The sequence below is a fragment of the Dasypus novemcinctus genome, chromosome 18, assembly GCF_030445035.2.
Source record: "Dasypus novemcinctus isolate mDasNov1 chromosome 18, mDasNov1.1.hap2, whole genome shotgun sequence".
Taxonomy (NCBI): Eukaryota; Metazoa; Chordata; class Mammalia; order Cingulata; family Dasypodidae; genus Dasypus; species Dasypus novemcinctus.
In genome coordinates this window covers 87,010,879-87,025,774 of record NC_080690.1, presented here as the reverse complement: position 1 = coordinate 87,025,774, position 14,896 = coordinate 87,010,879, and the positions used below count along the sequence as shown (strand labels likewise).

Here is a 14,896-nt window from a genome sequence, read left to right as displayed (position 1 = left end):
AACTACACCTAACAGACAAACAGAACAAATCATCATACAATAGCAGAATATACATTATCCTCATGTATAATGAGTGAACATGAATAGATAGAATAACCTGGGGAACTAGGATAATTCACATATGAGCTACAAAACATATCCGCAGATTTAAACACTTTGAAATCATACACAGTATCTTCTTGATCATGATAGAATGAAACTAGAAATCAAAACAGAAGGAAAACCAGAAATTTTACAAATAAATGGAAATTAAACAGCATACTCTTAACCACTGGGTTGAAGAAGAAATCACAAGAGAAGTAAAAAAATACCTTAAGATTAGAGAAAGCAAAAACAACATACAAAAACTTTTGGGATGCAGTGAATGTAATACTCAAAGAGAAATTTATAGCTGTCAAGCCCATACTAAAATAGATCTCAAATCAATAACTTAATACACCTTAAGTAACTAGGAAAAAAAAAGTAAACTAAATCCAAAACTAGCAGACAGAAGGAAATTATAGAGCTCAGAGTGGAGATAAATGGAGACTAGAAAAACAATAGAGAGACTCAATGAAACCAAAAGTTGGTTCCTTGAGAAGGTAAAAAAGAAACAAACACTGAAATAATTAAAATCAGGAATAAAAGTTAGGACGTTATTATGACCTTATAGAAATAGAAAAGGATTATAAGAGAATACCATAAACAATTGTATGCCAACAAGTTAGATCACCTAGATGTATTAGTCCACCAAAGGGGTGCTGATGCAACATACCAGAAATCTGTTGTCCATTATAAAGGATATTTATTTGGGGTAGGAGCTTACAGACATCAGGCCATAAAGCATAAGTTATTTCCCTCACCAAAATCTATTTTCACATATTGGAGCAAGACGGCTGCTGATGTCCATGAGGCTTTAGGCTTCCTGGGTTCCTCTCTTCCCTGGTCTCCAGCTTCAGCACCAAACTCCGGCATCAAAACTCCAACATTAAGAACCCTCAGATTTGTCCTTTGTCATGCCTTTTATCTGTGAGTCCCCACTCACCAAAGGGTGGTGGGTGGGGACTCAACATCCTACTGGCCAAGAGGTTTACACTATTTGCTTAATCAAGTAAACCTATAAATCCAATCTAATCTAATATGCCCAGAGGAGAAGATCAGTTTACAAATATAATCCAATATTTCTTTTTGGAATTCATCAATAATATCAAACTGCTACACTAGATAAAATGGGAAAATTCCTAGAAACACACAAAGTACCCAAACTGACTCAGGAAGAAATAGAAAATCAAGCAGACCTATAAGAAGTAAAGAAACTGAATCTGTAAATAAAAAACATTCCAAAAAAGAAAAGTCCAGGACCACCTATCTTCACCAGCAAATTCTACCAATCATTTAAAGAAGAATTAACACAAATCCTTCTCAAACTTTTCCAAAAAGTAGAAGAGGGAGTACTTAACAATTCATTCTATGAGGCCAGCATCACCCTAATACCAAAGCCTGAAAAGACATCTCAAGAAAACCTCAGGGAAACGGACTTGGCCCAGTGGTTAGGGCGTCCGTCTACCACATGGGAGGTCCGCGGTTCAAACCCTGGGCCTCCTTGACCCATGTGGAGCTGGCCCATGCGCAGTGCTGATGCTCGCAAGGAGTGCACTGCCACGCAGGGGTGTCCCCCACGTAGGGGAGCCCCACGCGCAAGGAGTGCGCCCGTAAGGAGAGCCGCCCAGCACAAAAGAAAGTGCAGCCTGCCCAGGAATGGCGCCGCCCACACTTCCCGTGCGGCTGACGACAACAGAAGCAGACAAAGAAACAAGACGCAGCAAATAGACACAGAGAACAGACAACCAGGGGAGGAGAGGAAATTAAATAAATAAATCTTTGAAAAAAAAATTAAATTAAAAAAAAAAAAGAAAACCTCAAACCAGTATCCCTTATCAATATAGAAACAAAAATCCTCAACAGACTGACAGACCAAAATCAGCAGCATATTAAAAAGGACCATACACCATGACCAATTGAGATTTATTCTAGGAAAGCAAGGATGGTTACCATATGAAAATCAATCAAAATAATATGCCACATGAACAGAATGAAGGAAAAAAAAACCCCACAAAAACCACATAATCAGGGAAACAAATGGATGTGGCTCAAGCAGTTGGGCTCCCATCTACCATATAGGAGGTCCAGGGTTTGATGCCCAGGGCCTCCTTGTGAAGGCAAGTTGGCCCATGCAGAGTGCTGGCCCATGCAGAGTGCTGGGCAATGGAAACTGCTGGCACAGCTAGATGATGCAACAAGAGACAGAGGAGAGAAAATAAGGAACATAGTAGAAAAAGGAGCTGAGGTGGTGCAAGAGAATGATCGCCTCTCTCCCACTCTGGAAGGTCCCAGGATCTGTTCTTGGAACTGCCTAGTAAGAATACAAGCAGACACAGAAGAACACACAGCAAATGGGCACAGAGAGCAGACAACTTGGGGGGGGGGGGGGGAGAAATAAATAAATCTTTATAAAAAAACAACACATAATCATCTCAATTGATGCAGAAAAAGCATTTGACAACTGCCTTTCAAGGTAAAAACCTCCAACTAACTAGGAATAGAAGGTAACTCTGGACATGATAAAGGGCATTTATGAAAAACTCACACTAACATCATACTCAATTGTGTAAGACTGAAATCTTTTCCCCTAAAATCGCCTGCTTTTGCCATTTCTATCCGACATTGTTTGGATGTTCTAGCCAGAGCAATTAGGCCAAAAAAGAAGTAAAAAACATCTAAATTAGAAGGGAAGAAGTAAAACAATCTCAGAAATGACATGATCCTATATGTAGGAAAACCTAAAGAATTCTCACATGCAAAAAACAAAAGCAAAACAAAAAAACCACTAGAGCAATTAAATTCTGCAAAGTGTCAGGGTACAAGATTAACATACAAATATTAGTTGTATTTCTATGCATAAGCAATGAATCTCTCTGCCTGCTTGAGGGACCTTCCCATTCCCTGGGCCTGCAGCTGCTGCCATGCCAGGACCCTGGCTGAGGACCCTGCCCTAGGTCTGTTTCCTTCCTAGAGCAAGAACTTGGGAAGACTGTAACCATCACACCTTTCATCTCTCCCGTCCATCTCCTCTCCAGTGGAAGCCCAGTATGTGACTTGAGGCAGACGATGAGCCCAAGCTTTGGCCTGGGGTCATTTCACGCCCTCTGTGGAAGAGGATCCAGGGGCCCTACTTTTCCTGTCCCCACCTGGTATGGGGGCCACAGCGTGAGGGGACACTCAGATACAGGCAGGAGTGGCAGATGGTGCGGAGGAGATTTTGATAATCAGACTCGACTATGTAAGTCTACTTCAGAGCTGCCTTTGTGAGGTGCTGGATGGCTGTGAGACACAGAAAGAAGCACTCCCAAGTGTTAGAAAGAAAGCTGCACCTGTAAAAAAACAAGAGCTCACCCTATTGTGGAGGGGAAAAGAATTTTTTTAATGATCTTGCAAGAACCGGTGGGACCTGGATAAAATGGCTGGTGTTCCAAACTGACATTTATACCCTAAACCTAACACGCAGGTCCCTTCAGTGTTCCCCATTATTGGGTACTTCAAGGGTTACAGCCTATCCCAGATGTCTACGTTCCACAGTTTCACCTCTCAGTCCCGCTCAGGTGCTCTCTACACCCAGGGGGCTGGGCGGGCAGATCCACTTTCACCGCTGGGACTCTTTTCAAACTTGGACCCGCCCCCACGGCTCACCACTGGCCTTCCTGCTTTGGTCCCACCCTCACTTCTCACTATTGGCCCTTCTTGCTTTGGCCCCGCCCCCACGGCTCACCATTGGCCCTTCTCGCTTTGGTCCCACCCTCACTTCTCACTATTGGCCCTTCTTGCTTTGGCCCCGCCCCCACGGCTCACCATTGGCCCTTATTGCTTTGGTCCCACCCTCACTTTCCACCATTGGCCCTTCTCGCTTTGGTCCCACCCTCACTTCTCGCCTTGGCCCCGCCCCCACTGCCCACCATTGGCCCTTCTCGCCTTGGCCCCGCCCCCACTGCCCACCATTGGCCCTTCTCGCCCTGGCCCCGCCCCCACTGCCCACCATTGGCCCTTCTCGCCCTGGCCCTGCCAAAGCCGCTGAACCCCGTTCCCTCCCTCCTCCAAGCGCAGAGCTGGCTCCTGCCTCCCCTTTGTGGAAATCACAGTTAGCCTTTCCCGCACCAGGTAACCGCCTGCGGAGCCGCTGGGGGCCGCGCTTCAGCGCCCCGGTTCCCAGGAGCAGAGGCGGCAGGCGCCGCCCGACTCGGCCTCCCCAGCCTCCCTCCCTGCCCCTTTCAAGTTCCGAGGCTTTTTTAAAGATTTATTTTATTTATCTCCTCCCACCCCCTCTTTGCACTTGCTGTGTCAATTCTTTGCCCTGCAGGAGGCATCCAACCACCCAACCACCGGCCTCCCGTGTGGTAGGCGGGAGCCAAATCCCTGGAGCCCACCCGTCCCCAGCGGGTATCTGGCCGGGGCGCAGCGCACCCCAGAGGGCCCTCGGCTGAGAGGGCCTCAGGGTCTGAGGGGCCAGTGGCCAGGGGCGCAGGGAGCGGAGGGGGGAGGCCGGGCCTCCGAGGGGGCGTGGGGTTGGGAGCGCAGCGGGTCCAGGTGAGCAGGGGCGCGGGGGCGCCGTCGACTAAGGCGGGAAGGCCGATCCGCGCCCCATTCCCCTGGACCCGGCCGCCAGGCGCTTCCAGTGGAACCTCGGGCTCCGCAAAGGGCCGCGCACCCCCTCTACGTCCCCCACCCGGTGCCCCAGCCAGGCCCCGAGCCGGGAAGGACGGGTCCCTGCGCGGCCCGCGAGCGCCATCCGCCTCCCGGCTCCACACCTGCGGCCCCGGCCTCACCCACAGGCGCCTGCTCCGGGTGGCGCAGCACCAAGCCCAGGTGCTCTGCCGACGGTCTTGGGGCCTCAGGGGGCACCAGGTTGCCCGGTCTCTCCAGCTCGCTGAAGAGCGTGACCTCTGGTCCAGTGTCCAGCTCAGGTAAACGGCCAGATTTCTAGCCCCGAGGACCTCGAGGCACCCAGATCACATGGCCAGCCCAGCCCTGGGAATGGAGGGCAAGGCCACCACTCGGGCCAGCTGTTTCCAGCAGGACAGGGGCCCGGGGGCTGCCCCCCCCTTCCCACACCTGCCTGTGGCCCCCCTGTAGCCCCCTCTCCTGGGACAGGGCGCACTGGGCACCCCCTTGCCTCTGCAGTCGGCCTGGCCTCCCCTCCTCTCGGTGCCTGCTGAGGCTCAGCCTCGGGTCTGCCTGGGTCTTCACCTCCGATTCTGGCCCCAGGTGTCCAATTCCTGCCCAACTGTTGGCACCACCAGGAAGCGAGAGGTGTCCCCTACTCTGGGTACTGGGAGGAAAAGAGCCTGAGCTGCCTCGGCCACCGCTGGGTCCCAGGGACAGGGGGCGCCGGGACAAAGGCCGCGCGGGAGGGGAGCACAGAGGCCGAGGGGCAGAGCTCCCTGGACTCTCCAGCTGTCTGAGCCAGGAAGTCCCCTTTTCCTGGGAGGGCGGACAGAGCCGCGGCGCAGGTGGGCACACGCAGCATGGGGGGATCTTAGTCCATGAGCCTAGAAAGAGAAGAGAAGCAGGAGGAGGTGTGCAGTGCGATGGCATTTATGTAAAGAAATAACATCATGGGTGCATGGCCCGTCAATGCGCGTTGCAGAGGGCTCCGTCCAAGAAGGTTCGCGTTGCACGGCCTCGAGGCTGCTGGTCACCGGGAGCGGGCGGAACAGGCAGCAGCGGCGTGGGCTGACACCCAAAGCCCAGCTCCTGCGCCCCACACGCCGCGGGGTGTGGCCCCCCGGTGGCCGCGCAGCCTCCCGCCTCGCACCTTCCTGCTGGTACCAGGCTGGCGGCCTCTCCGCAGGTGCCGGCCTGCAACTGCACCCAGGTCCTCATCTTCCAGGTAGGGCACCCAGGAACTGCTCCAGCACCAGCAGCTCCAGGGTCTGCTCCTTGGAGACGGCAGGCACAGGCAGGCACAGCTCCAGAGCTGGCCCAGCGCACAGTGTGGCCCGGCCGCCGCGCGGTACCGAAGCTGCTGGGAGCGCAGGCCCCAGGCCCCGGCGTCCGCGGGGCTGCCCAGCCGCAGGACTCTGTCCTGCTCTCTTGGGGCCGGGCCGGGGACTCCTGGAGCAGGTGAGGGCGAGGGCTTTGGCCAGCGGGGGTATCTCTGGTCCCAAGGCCCCTCCGAGGGGGCCCACAGGCTAGACCCTGGGACAGACCCAAGGGGCAGCAGCCGGAGGGGAGTCGGCAGCCTGGGGCCTGCAGATGCTGGACCCCCTGCTCAGGAGCCTCCGCGGCTCCCCACCTCCTTCTCGGCCTGCTGGGTGCCTCCCTCCCACACTCCCGTCTAACTTCCCTTCACGTGCACCTCAGGGACTCCGTCGGGCTGTGGACAAGCCAGGGGCCACTCAGGCCCTTCGCACCTACTGTTCATCCCAGCTCAGATGTCGCCACCGTAGGAGGGCTTCCTGCGCACGCTCAGCGTGTCGGGCTTGCCTGGTCAACCGTGCCCCTGTCTTTAAACCCCCCCGCCCTTCCTGAGCACACCTGCCCTTTCTAGTTTGGCATCCCTCTCCTCTTTTCATTCAGTCATTCAATGAACAACTACTGAGGCGGTGGAAGTATAAAAATTCCTGCCCTGCTCGGGCAGCCAGCCCCATCCAGCGGGACTTCCTCTGTGGATGGAAATGCTTTTCATCAGCGTTGTCTACTACGGTAGCCACCAGCCACGTGCGGCTACCAGAGGAAATGGACGTAAAATTTTATTTGATTTTAATTTAAGAGGAAATGGCCATGTGGGGAAATGGACGAGGATGGTGGAGGGGAGCATCCCAGCTGCTGGACGGTGGGGGGCCGCGGGCGGGCGCTGGGCCGCGTGGGGTCTGGAGAGGCCCTCTGCCTGCAGCCAACGCAGGCACGGCCAGCTGGGGCGGGGGGCGTGGCGGGAGGGGACGCCCAGGCCCCTCCTCCACGCTCAGCCCCCACCCCCAGCCCAGGGCCTCAAGACCGCGGCGCGGCCTCCAGGGACTCCCGCCAGGGGCGCCCCCTTCCCCGGCGTTCGGCTCCCCTCGCTCCCGGGCCGCCCGAGGATCTCGAGACACGCCCTCCCCCACCCCCGGGGCTCCCCCGCCCGGGCCGCGGCCCCCAGCGGGCCGTCCCTCTCTCCACCCGCGCCCCTGCCTGCGCGGGTCCCGCTCGCCCCGCCGACGTGGCGCGCGGAGGCGCTGACTGCCGGCCCCGCCCCTCTGTCATGGCGGCCACGCTGTCCGCGGCCGCCGGCACTACAACACCCAGAGCCCCTCGCGCGGCCAGCGGCCGCCATTGGCCCGTGGGGCTCGCGGTCCCGCCCCCTCAAGGTCATGTGCCGCGAGACTCTCTAGCGAGGGCGGGGCCGTGACGCACAAGGAGATGCCGACCAATAGAAGGCTGCCTGGACTGGTTCGCTCCGCCCCTGGGGTGCCCGGCGGTTACCGGGGACCCCGGATTCGGTCGCCTTGGCGACCGTCACACGGTTCCGGGAGCGCAGTGTGATGGCGCCGCGGATGGGCAGCGTCTGCGGGGCCGCAGGGTCCACAGGGGTAGATGCTCCCTCTGTGCCAGACAAAACACAGGACGCCCCTTAAATTTGAGTTCCAGATAAGGAATTCCAAAGAAAGAATTTTTAGTATCAGTGTGTCCCATATTAATGTTTTTAAATTATGTATTTTTTTTTTTTTTTTAAAGATTTATTTATTTATTTAATTCCCCCCCCCCCCCTCCCTTGGTTGTCTGTTCTTGGTGTCTATTTGCTGCGTCTTGTTTCTTTTGTCCGCTTCTGTTGTCGTCAGCGGCACGGGAAGTGTGGGCGGCGCCATTCCTGGGCAGGCTGCTCTTTCTTTTCACGCTGGGCGGCTCTCCTCACGGGCGCACTCCTTGCGCGTGGGGCTCCCCCACGCGGGGGACACCCTTGCGTGGCACAGCACTCCTTGCGCGCATCAGCGCTGCGCATGGCCAGCTCCACACGGGTCAAGGAGGCCCGGGGTTTGAACCGCGGACCTCCCATATGGTAGACGGACGCCCTAACCACTGGGCCAAAGTCCGTTTCCCAATTATGTATTTTGTATAAGTAATTTTTAGTGTAAAAAGTATGGGTATGTTCCAGAATCGGGTCGTCGGATTTACCAAATAGAATTATAGACGCCAGTACAAGCTGAATATCAGATAATCAATGAATTTGTTTTCACTATGCGTATCCCATGTTGAGTATATTTTAATACTTCTTATGTAAGCATATTTAATATAAATAAATTTTAGTACTAAATATTGCCCATACTATATTGCCCATAGTTTGTCCCAGAGTAAGACTGCCAGATTAACAAAAATTAAAAATACAGCCATCCAGTTAAACATAAATTTCAGAGAACAATGGGCAATTCTTTAGTATAAGCATATCCCGACAGTATATGTTGGGGCAGCAAAAAGCCCATTTGTGAGTTCACAGTTCTGTGATTCACCACCCTAGGGAATGGTCCCTGAAGAAACTTCACTTTGTCTCTAGGGCCATCATGAAGGACTTTGTAGAGGCCTGGTGCCAGGCAGAACTTTCCAAATGTTTTGAAAGCAGCAGAAACCTTTATCCCAAGTTAAATCTTATTAAAAACCCCAATTTTAAGAGTAAATCTGCTAAAAGCAGAGCTTTCCTGGTTGCCGGGGAGTAGGTGAGGGAAATGAGGCATGATTGCTTAATGAACACAGAGCTTCTTTTGGGGGTGATACAAATATTCAGAATTAGATAGTAGTGATGATTGCACAACAAAAGAATTGAAACAAAAGGGTATTATTGTATGTGATTATATATTGATAAAGCTACTAATTAAAAAGAAAAAAAAACTATTCAGGTTGAGGAACCTGGCTTGAAGACCTTTTGTGACTCAAAAATCAACTCCAATGGCTCAGGTAGCTGCAGAGGCCAAAAAGAAGCCTGTGTGGGTGTCCTGGAGGCCAAGGGTCTTTTTAGAAATTCATGTCCCCTCCTTCCGATAGGTAACCTGTAACGCCTTCCAGCCCAACACGACCCCCAAGTCTGACATTCTGAGTCAAGATGAACTGCGCAAAAGCTTGTACCAGACGTTTAAGGATCTGGTGTACTGGACAGGCTCAAGACCCAGCTCAGAAACCAGCTGATTCATCAACTGATGCACCCCGTTTTGAGTAGATAATGGAAATCTCAGTCCATTCCAGTGGAAGGGAGTGGCCTCTTAATAGGCGCCTCCAACTGGCTAGTGGCAGATCACTTACAAAGATGTGGCTATGAGTATACACTTTCTGTTTTCTTCCCAGAAAGTTGTTTGGAAAAAGAAGAGGTGTTTACTGTGCAGGATCTATTACTATTCATTGAAGTTGACCCCAAATCCAATCTGTACAAATCACTGGTTTTATGATTTGATAAAGAAAATAAAAAAGGGGGAAGTGGTTGTGACTCAAGCAATTGGGCTCCCGTCTACCATATAGGAGGGTCCAGGGTTTGATACCCAAGGCCTCCTGGTGAAGGCAAGCTGGCCCATGTGGCGAGATGGCCCACACAGAGTGCTGGCCCATGCAGGATTGCTGGCCTGTGCAGGAGAGCTGCCCTGTGCAGGAGTGCTGGACCATGCGGAGAGCTGGCACAGCAAGATAATGCAACAGAAAGAGACACAGAGGAGAGACAATAAGAGACACAACAGACCAGGGAGCTGAGGTGGCACAAAAGAAGGATCCTCTCTCCCACTCTGGAAGTTCCCAGGATCAGTTCCCAGAGCCACCCACTAAGAATACAACAGACACAGAAGACCACACAGTGAATGGACACAGAGAACAGACAACAATGGAGGAGGGAGAGAAGTAAATAAATAAATCTTTAAAAAAAAAAAAAAGGTTTTCTCACTCAGTTTTTAAGAGTTGGCAGCATATCATCAGGCTAAAGAGAGTTTTGATATGGAAACTCAGACAAGTTGGCCATTTCTGAGCAGAGACTCTTGCTGAGAAGCCTCAGCTTCTTGATCAGTTTGCAGATACTTATCCTCAGCATGTTAAGTTAGAATCGTTAGAAAGAAAGTTAAATAAGATGGAATTAGGACAGCAACTTTGGTCAGAAATGGCTCAGAAGCTGAAATATTTTAAAGATACTGGGATAGCAAAAATTAGGATGGAAGACAAAAGGAAGTCTGAGAAGAAATTAGCTGAGTTCCAGAATCAGTTTGAGAGAGCTTGCCAAGCAAAACTGGAGCCTTCCTTGTCAGGAAAAGAATACCCTCGAGAGTCTTCCAAAGCACTAGGAGAAAATTTAAAAAATTAAATTAAAGAAAGCACCAGGAAAATAAAACAAAAGAAATTTATGCCCAAATGCTGATGCTCCAAAAAGATAAAGACTTGTGAAGCAGAGAAGCAGATCTGAAGCAAAGAATTGAAGCTTTTGAATTGGCTAGAGGCTAAAAGAAGGTGGGAGACTTTTGATCAAAAGCTCAAGAATGAGCTTCTAAAAGTATCAATGTGAACTGAAGGAAGAATACTTCACTAGAACTAATAGACTAATGGAAGAGAAAAGAAATTTTAAAAAGCTATGCATTTGCAAGAGGAGTTCTCAGTTGCTAATTCAGAAAAGGAAAAACTCAGTTGACATGTAAATTGTGTGAAAGACTTGAGCTTGAGTTAAAGACTGTCAGAGTCCAGTCTTTGGCAATAACAAAACAAAGCCACTTGCTAAATGAAAAACTTGAAGAGATGCATGATCATTCATCACTAAAAGGAGAGAAACTGGAGCTCCAGGCACAAAATAAATTACTTAAGCAATAATCGGAAGAGAGTAGAAGTGAAAACTTATGTCTCCTGAACCGCAGAACCCAGCCATCTCGTGAGCTTGTGGTTTTTCAGAAAGAATTAAAGAAAGCGGAAAGTGCTATAAGGAATTTGAAATCCACAAACAAGCTCAGGAAAAGCAGCTGCATGTGAAATCCAGCGTTCTGCAGGGCTGAAGGCCCAGTTATTTGATTATGAAGCTTGTGTGAAGAGGTTAAATGCACAGATTGTGAATTTGAAGCTGCGGCTGAAGCAGACGCAGCCAGCTGGGAGAACGCGGTGAAGCAGGCTAGACGGGGAATCAAGGGACAGATCTCGGACCTGGCAGAAAAAACACTGCGTGGCCTTCGGTACCCCAAGCAGGCTGCTGGAAGACCCTCACGAGAAATCCCATTTGGAAGGAGATTTCCTCTGGAAGCCAGGAGAACCCCGATGTTCCCGGGATGTTCCCCGAGGACCCTGTCATTGGGCCCCCGGGGGATCGAGGGGTGGGGTAATCAGTCAAAACAGCCAACAGCTGGGACTCCTCCCCCGACCCGAGCAGAGGGGTGGAATGATTAAGGGTTGAAAACGCAGCGCAACAGCGAACCGCCGTGTCCCTGCGCCTGTTCCTGCCCTCTGCCCCCTGCTCTCGCCGTCCCCCGTCGATGGCCACGCAAGTAAAACCTGGGCGCTTGCAATCTGTACCGGGATTGTAGTCTGTAACTCTTCCCTCTCTGTTACTCTTCAGCTCCTTCCTCTCTGCCTGGGACCCATAGGTTGTTGTTTCCTCCCATTCCTCTTCTCACCGTTCCTTAGTAAACCAGGGGCCTAGCTAACCCGGCGTTCTTGGAATTCATCGCTGTAGCCTCGCCAAGGACTGGACGACAGCGGAGCACCGGTGCGCGTCGCCCTCCGAGCAGTCTCTGCTTGCGGCGCCACAGCAACAAGCGAGGTGGCCAGATGGGGCCTCGCGTGACCCAGGTGGGGACGTCCTGGAGCAGCTTTTCCAACAGGAACAGCTGATGGCGGGCGCAGTTACACCAGGGACAGGAGTCGTCCCCATCCCGAGGCGGAGGCTGGGTCCCCGATTCCGACCTTGAGTTTGTAGCGAATTCTCAGGCACTGGCGCGCGAGCTAGAGGCCGAGCGCCTGGAAAATGCTTTCAGAAACGACCACCCAAGCGTTATCAGAGCACAGCGGGAGCCCCCCAGCAGTCCCAGGCCCGCCACCCGCACGTGCGGGGAGCTCCCAAGGATAGCACCTCTGGTCTCCCAGAAAGAGGTGTTTGGGGCCGAAGACAGAATCGTCTTGGTGGCCTCGGGTGGGCATCCTCAAGGACAGGACGAGGCCGCCGCCCGGGAGCGGCTCTGCCCCCGGTGCTCGCCCCACCCTGCCGAGTCCAAGCACGGCCTCTCCTTCGCTTCCAGCCCGGAGAAGCCGGCAGGTCTTCACCAAAAGCAACTGAACTCAAGCCAAAAGTGAATTTTCAAATCTGGACAAGCAAGATTTTGAGGATAATGAGGAACTCGAGTCATCTTTTGACTGTGCAGGGGGCGTGTGGAGGTGGCATCCTGCTGGCCAAGGGCCCCTGTGGACGCCGTGCCCCCGGACGTGTCCCATGTCACCCTGAGCATAGATCGGAGACCAGTTGGAGGGGAGAGCAGAGGGAAGAAGACAAGCTGTGGGAGCAGCACCCCAAAGCCCGAAGGCAGAAAGAAAGGCCACTTTGGAAAGGGAGAGAAGCGAGCCGGGAAAAGCAGGTCAGGAAAGGGGGATGAGTGAAAACTGAAATGGAGAAAACCAGAAAGGAGTGTTCAAGAAACGAAAGGCAAATCCTCTTGTGGCGAAAGTGCTTTAGAAAAACACGTGCCACCCCCTCAGAGGGGAGAGCTCAGGGCTTCGACCAGAGCTTCCCATGAAAGGCGCCAGAGTCAGGCCGGGTGAACGTTCCGGACCTCGCGGGAGTGTAAGGGTAAGGCCACATTGGGAAAATAAGAATAGAACTACAATGGGAGGTGGGAATTGCAAGTGCCTTCAAATAGATTAATGACTTAAGACGGTCTGTAAAGAGAGTGCCAATAAATAACTTAGGACAGTCTGTAAGGAGAATGCCAATAAATAACAGGACGGCCTGTAAGGAGCGTGCCAATAATTAATATGGGACTGCTTACAAGAAGAAGCCTTTCAAAAAGAAAAAAACATAGATACGTTATCTTCAGCTAACCGCAGTGTTCCACTTCTGTGCCTGCTTGCTTGCTCGCTTATTAGTAGACGCCCCCCTTCCTAAAAGCTATAAAACCACCCCTTCCCTGAGACTCGGGGCTGTTGTCTCCTCTGCAGAGGAATAAGACAGTCGCCGCACGGCTAATAAAGCTCTCAACTGGAACAATATTCAAAGTCTGAGTCTGTTCAATATCGCTGGTCTATAACAGGAGAACCAGGGGAGCTTGGGTGATAAGGTTTGCCGTCCAGCTTCTCGCTCTCGTAGAACAAGGGGAAGGCACATAATGGGTTAGGTCTTTGCTTTCTTTGTCACAACACAAAATTCCTAATAAAGATTTCATATGTAAAAAAATCAACTGTGGATGAATACAGGGCTTGAGTCAAAAGCAAAATATTAAAACACTTAGGAGGAAATATGGGAGACAAACTTTCTAATTCTGGGGTAGGGATGGGTTTCTTAAATAAGACACACAAAACTCTCACCACCCCCGCCCCAAGCCGGACAGGGATGCTCCTGTAGGTGTGTGACTGGCAAGCGCTGAAGGGGCGCCAGCGACGCAAGATCGGGACCCACAAATAGGGCTGCGGGAGACTGCGCCTCCCCACGGGCCGGGTGAGCGCTGAGAGGCCTACGCCTCCAGGACCGGGGGCGTGGCTCCCAGGCTCCTCTCGCTGGGGGTGCGAAGAGGGCTGGACTAGCCTGGTGGCATGTCTGTGCTGCACCATGTGCCCCAGCCCCTGCCTACCAGGATCGACCTGGAGAAACCCGGCTCATGAGCACCGGAGACCAGCCCTGTGCCAGGCACTGCAGGGCACGGAGCCAAGCCACCGAGGAGGCTGTGTCCACATGTGGGTGTCACACAGCCAAGCCACCCAGAAGGCCGTGTCCACACATGAGGCCCACACAGCCAAGCCACCAAGGAGACTATGTCCACACGTGAGGGCCACACAGCCAAGCCACCCAGAAGGCCATGTCCACACATGAGGGCCACACAGCCAAGCCACCAACGAGACTGTGTCCACACGTGAGGGCCACACAGCCAAGCCACCAACGAGACCGTATCCATACATGAGGGCCACACAGTCAAGCCACTGAGGAGGCCATGTACCACATGTGAGGGCCACACAGCCAAGCCACCCAGAAGGCCGTGTCTACACATGTGGGCCACACAGCCAAGCCACCAACGAGACCATGTCCACACATGAGGGCCACACAGCCAAGCCACCCAGAAGGCTGTATCCACACATGAGGGCCACACAGCCAAGCCACTGAGGAGGCCATGTACCACATGTGAGGGCCACACAGCCAAGCCACTGAGGAGGTCATGTACCACATGTGAGGGCCACACAGCCAAGCCACTGAGGAGGTCATGTACCACATGTGAGGGTCACACAGCCAAGCCACTGAGGAGGCCATGTACCACATGTGGGTTCCACACAGCCAAGCCACCAAGGAGGCTGTGTCCACACATGGGTGCCACACAGCCAAGCCACCCAGAAGGCCGTGTCCACACATGAGGGCCACACAGCCAAGCCACTGAGGAGGCCATGTACCACATGTGAGGGCCACACAGCCAAGCCACCCAGAAGGCCGTGTCTACACATGTGGGCCACACAGCCAAGCCACCAACGAGACCATGTCCACACGTGAGGGCCACACAGCCAAGCCACCCAGAAGGCTGTATCCACACATGAGGGCCACACAGCCAAGCCACTGAGGAGGTCATGTACCACATGTGAGGGCCACACAGCCAAGCCACTGAGGAGGCCATGTACCACATGTGGGTTCCACACAGCCAAGCCACCAAGGAGGCTGTGTCCACACGCGGGTGCCACACAGCCAAGCCACCGGGGAGGC

The 14,896-nt window shown here is 52.8% G+C and overlaps 1 pseudogene; it reads left to right on the top strand.

Moving 5' to 3' along the window:
* Positions 1-8,946: 8,946 nt before the first annotated feature.
* On the top strand, positions 8,947-11,259 carry LOC105745356 (centriole and centriolar satellite protein OFD1-like; annotated as a pseudogene).
* Positions 11,260-14,896: the final 3,637 nt, after the last annotated feature.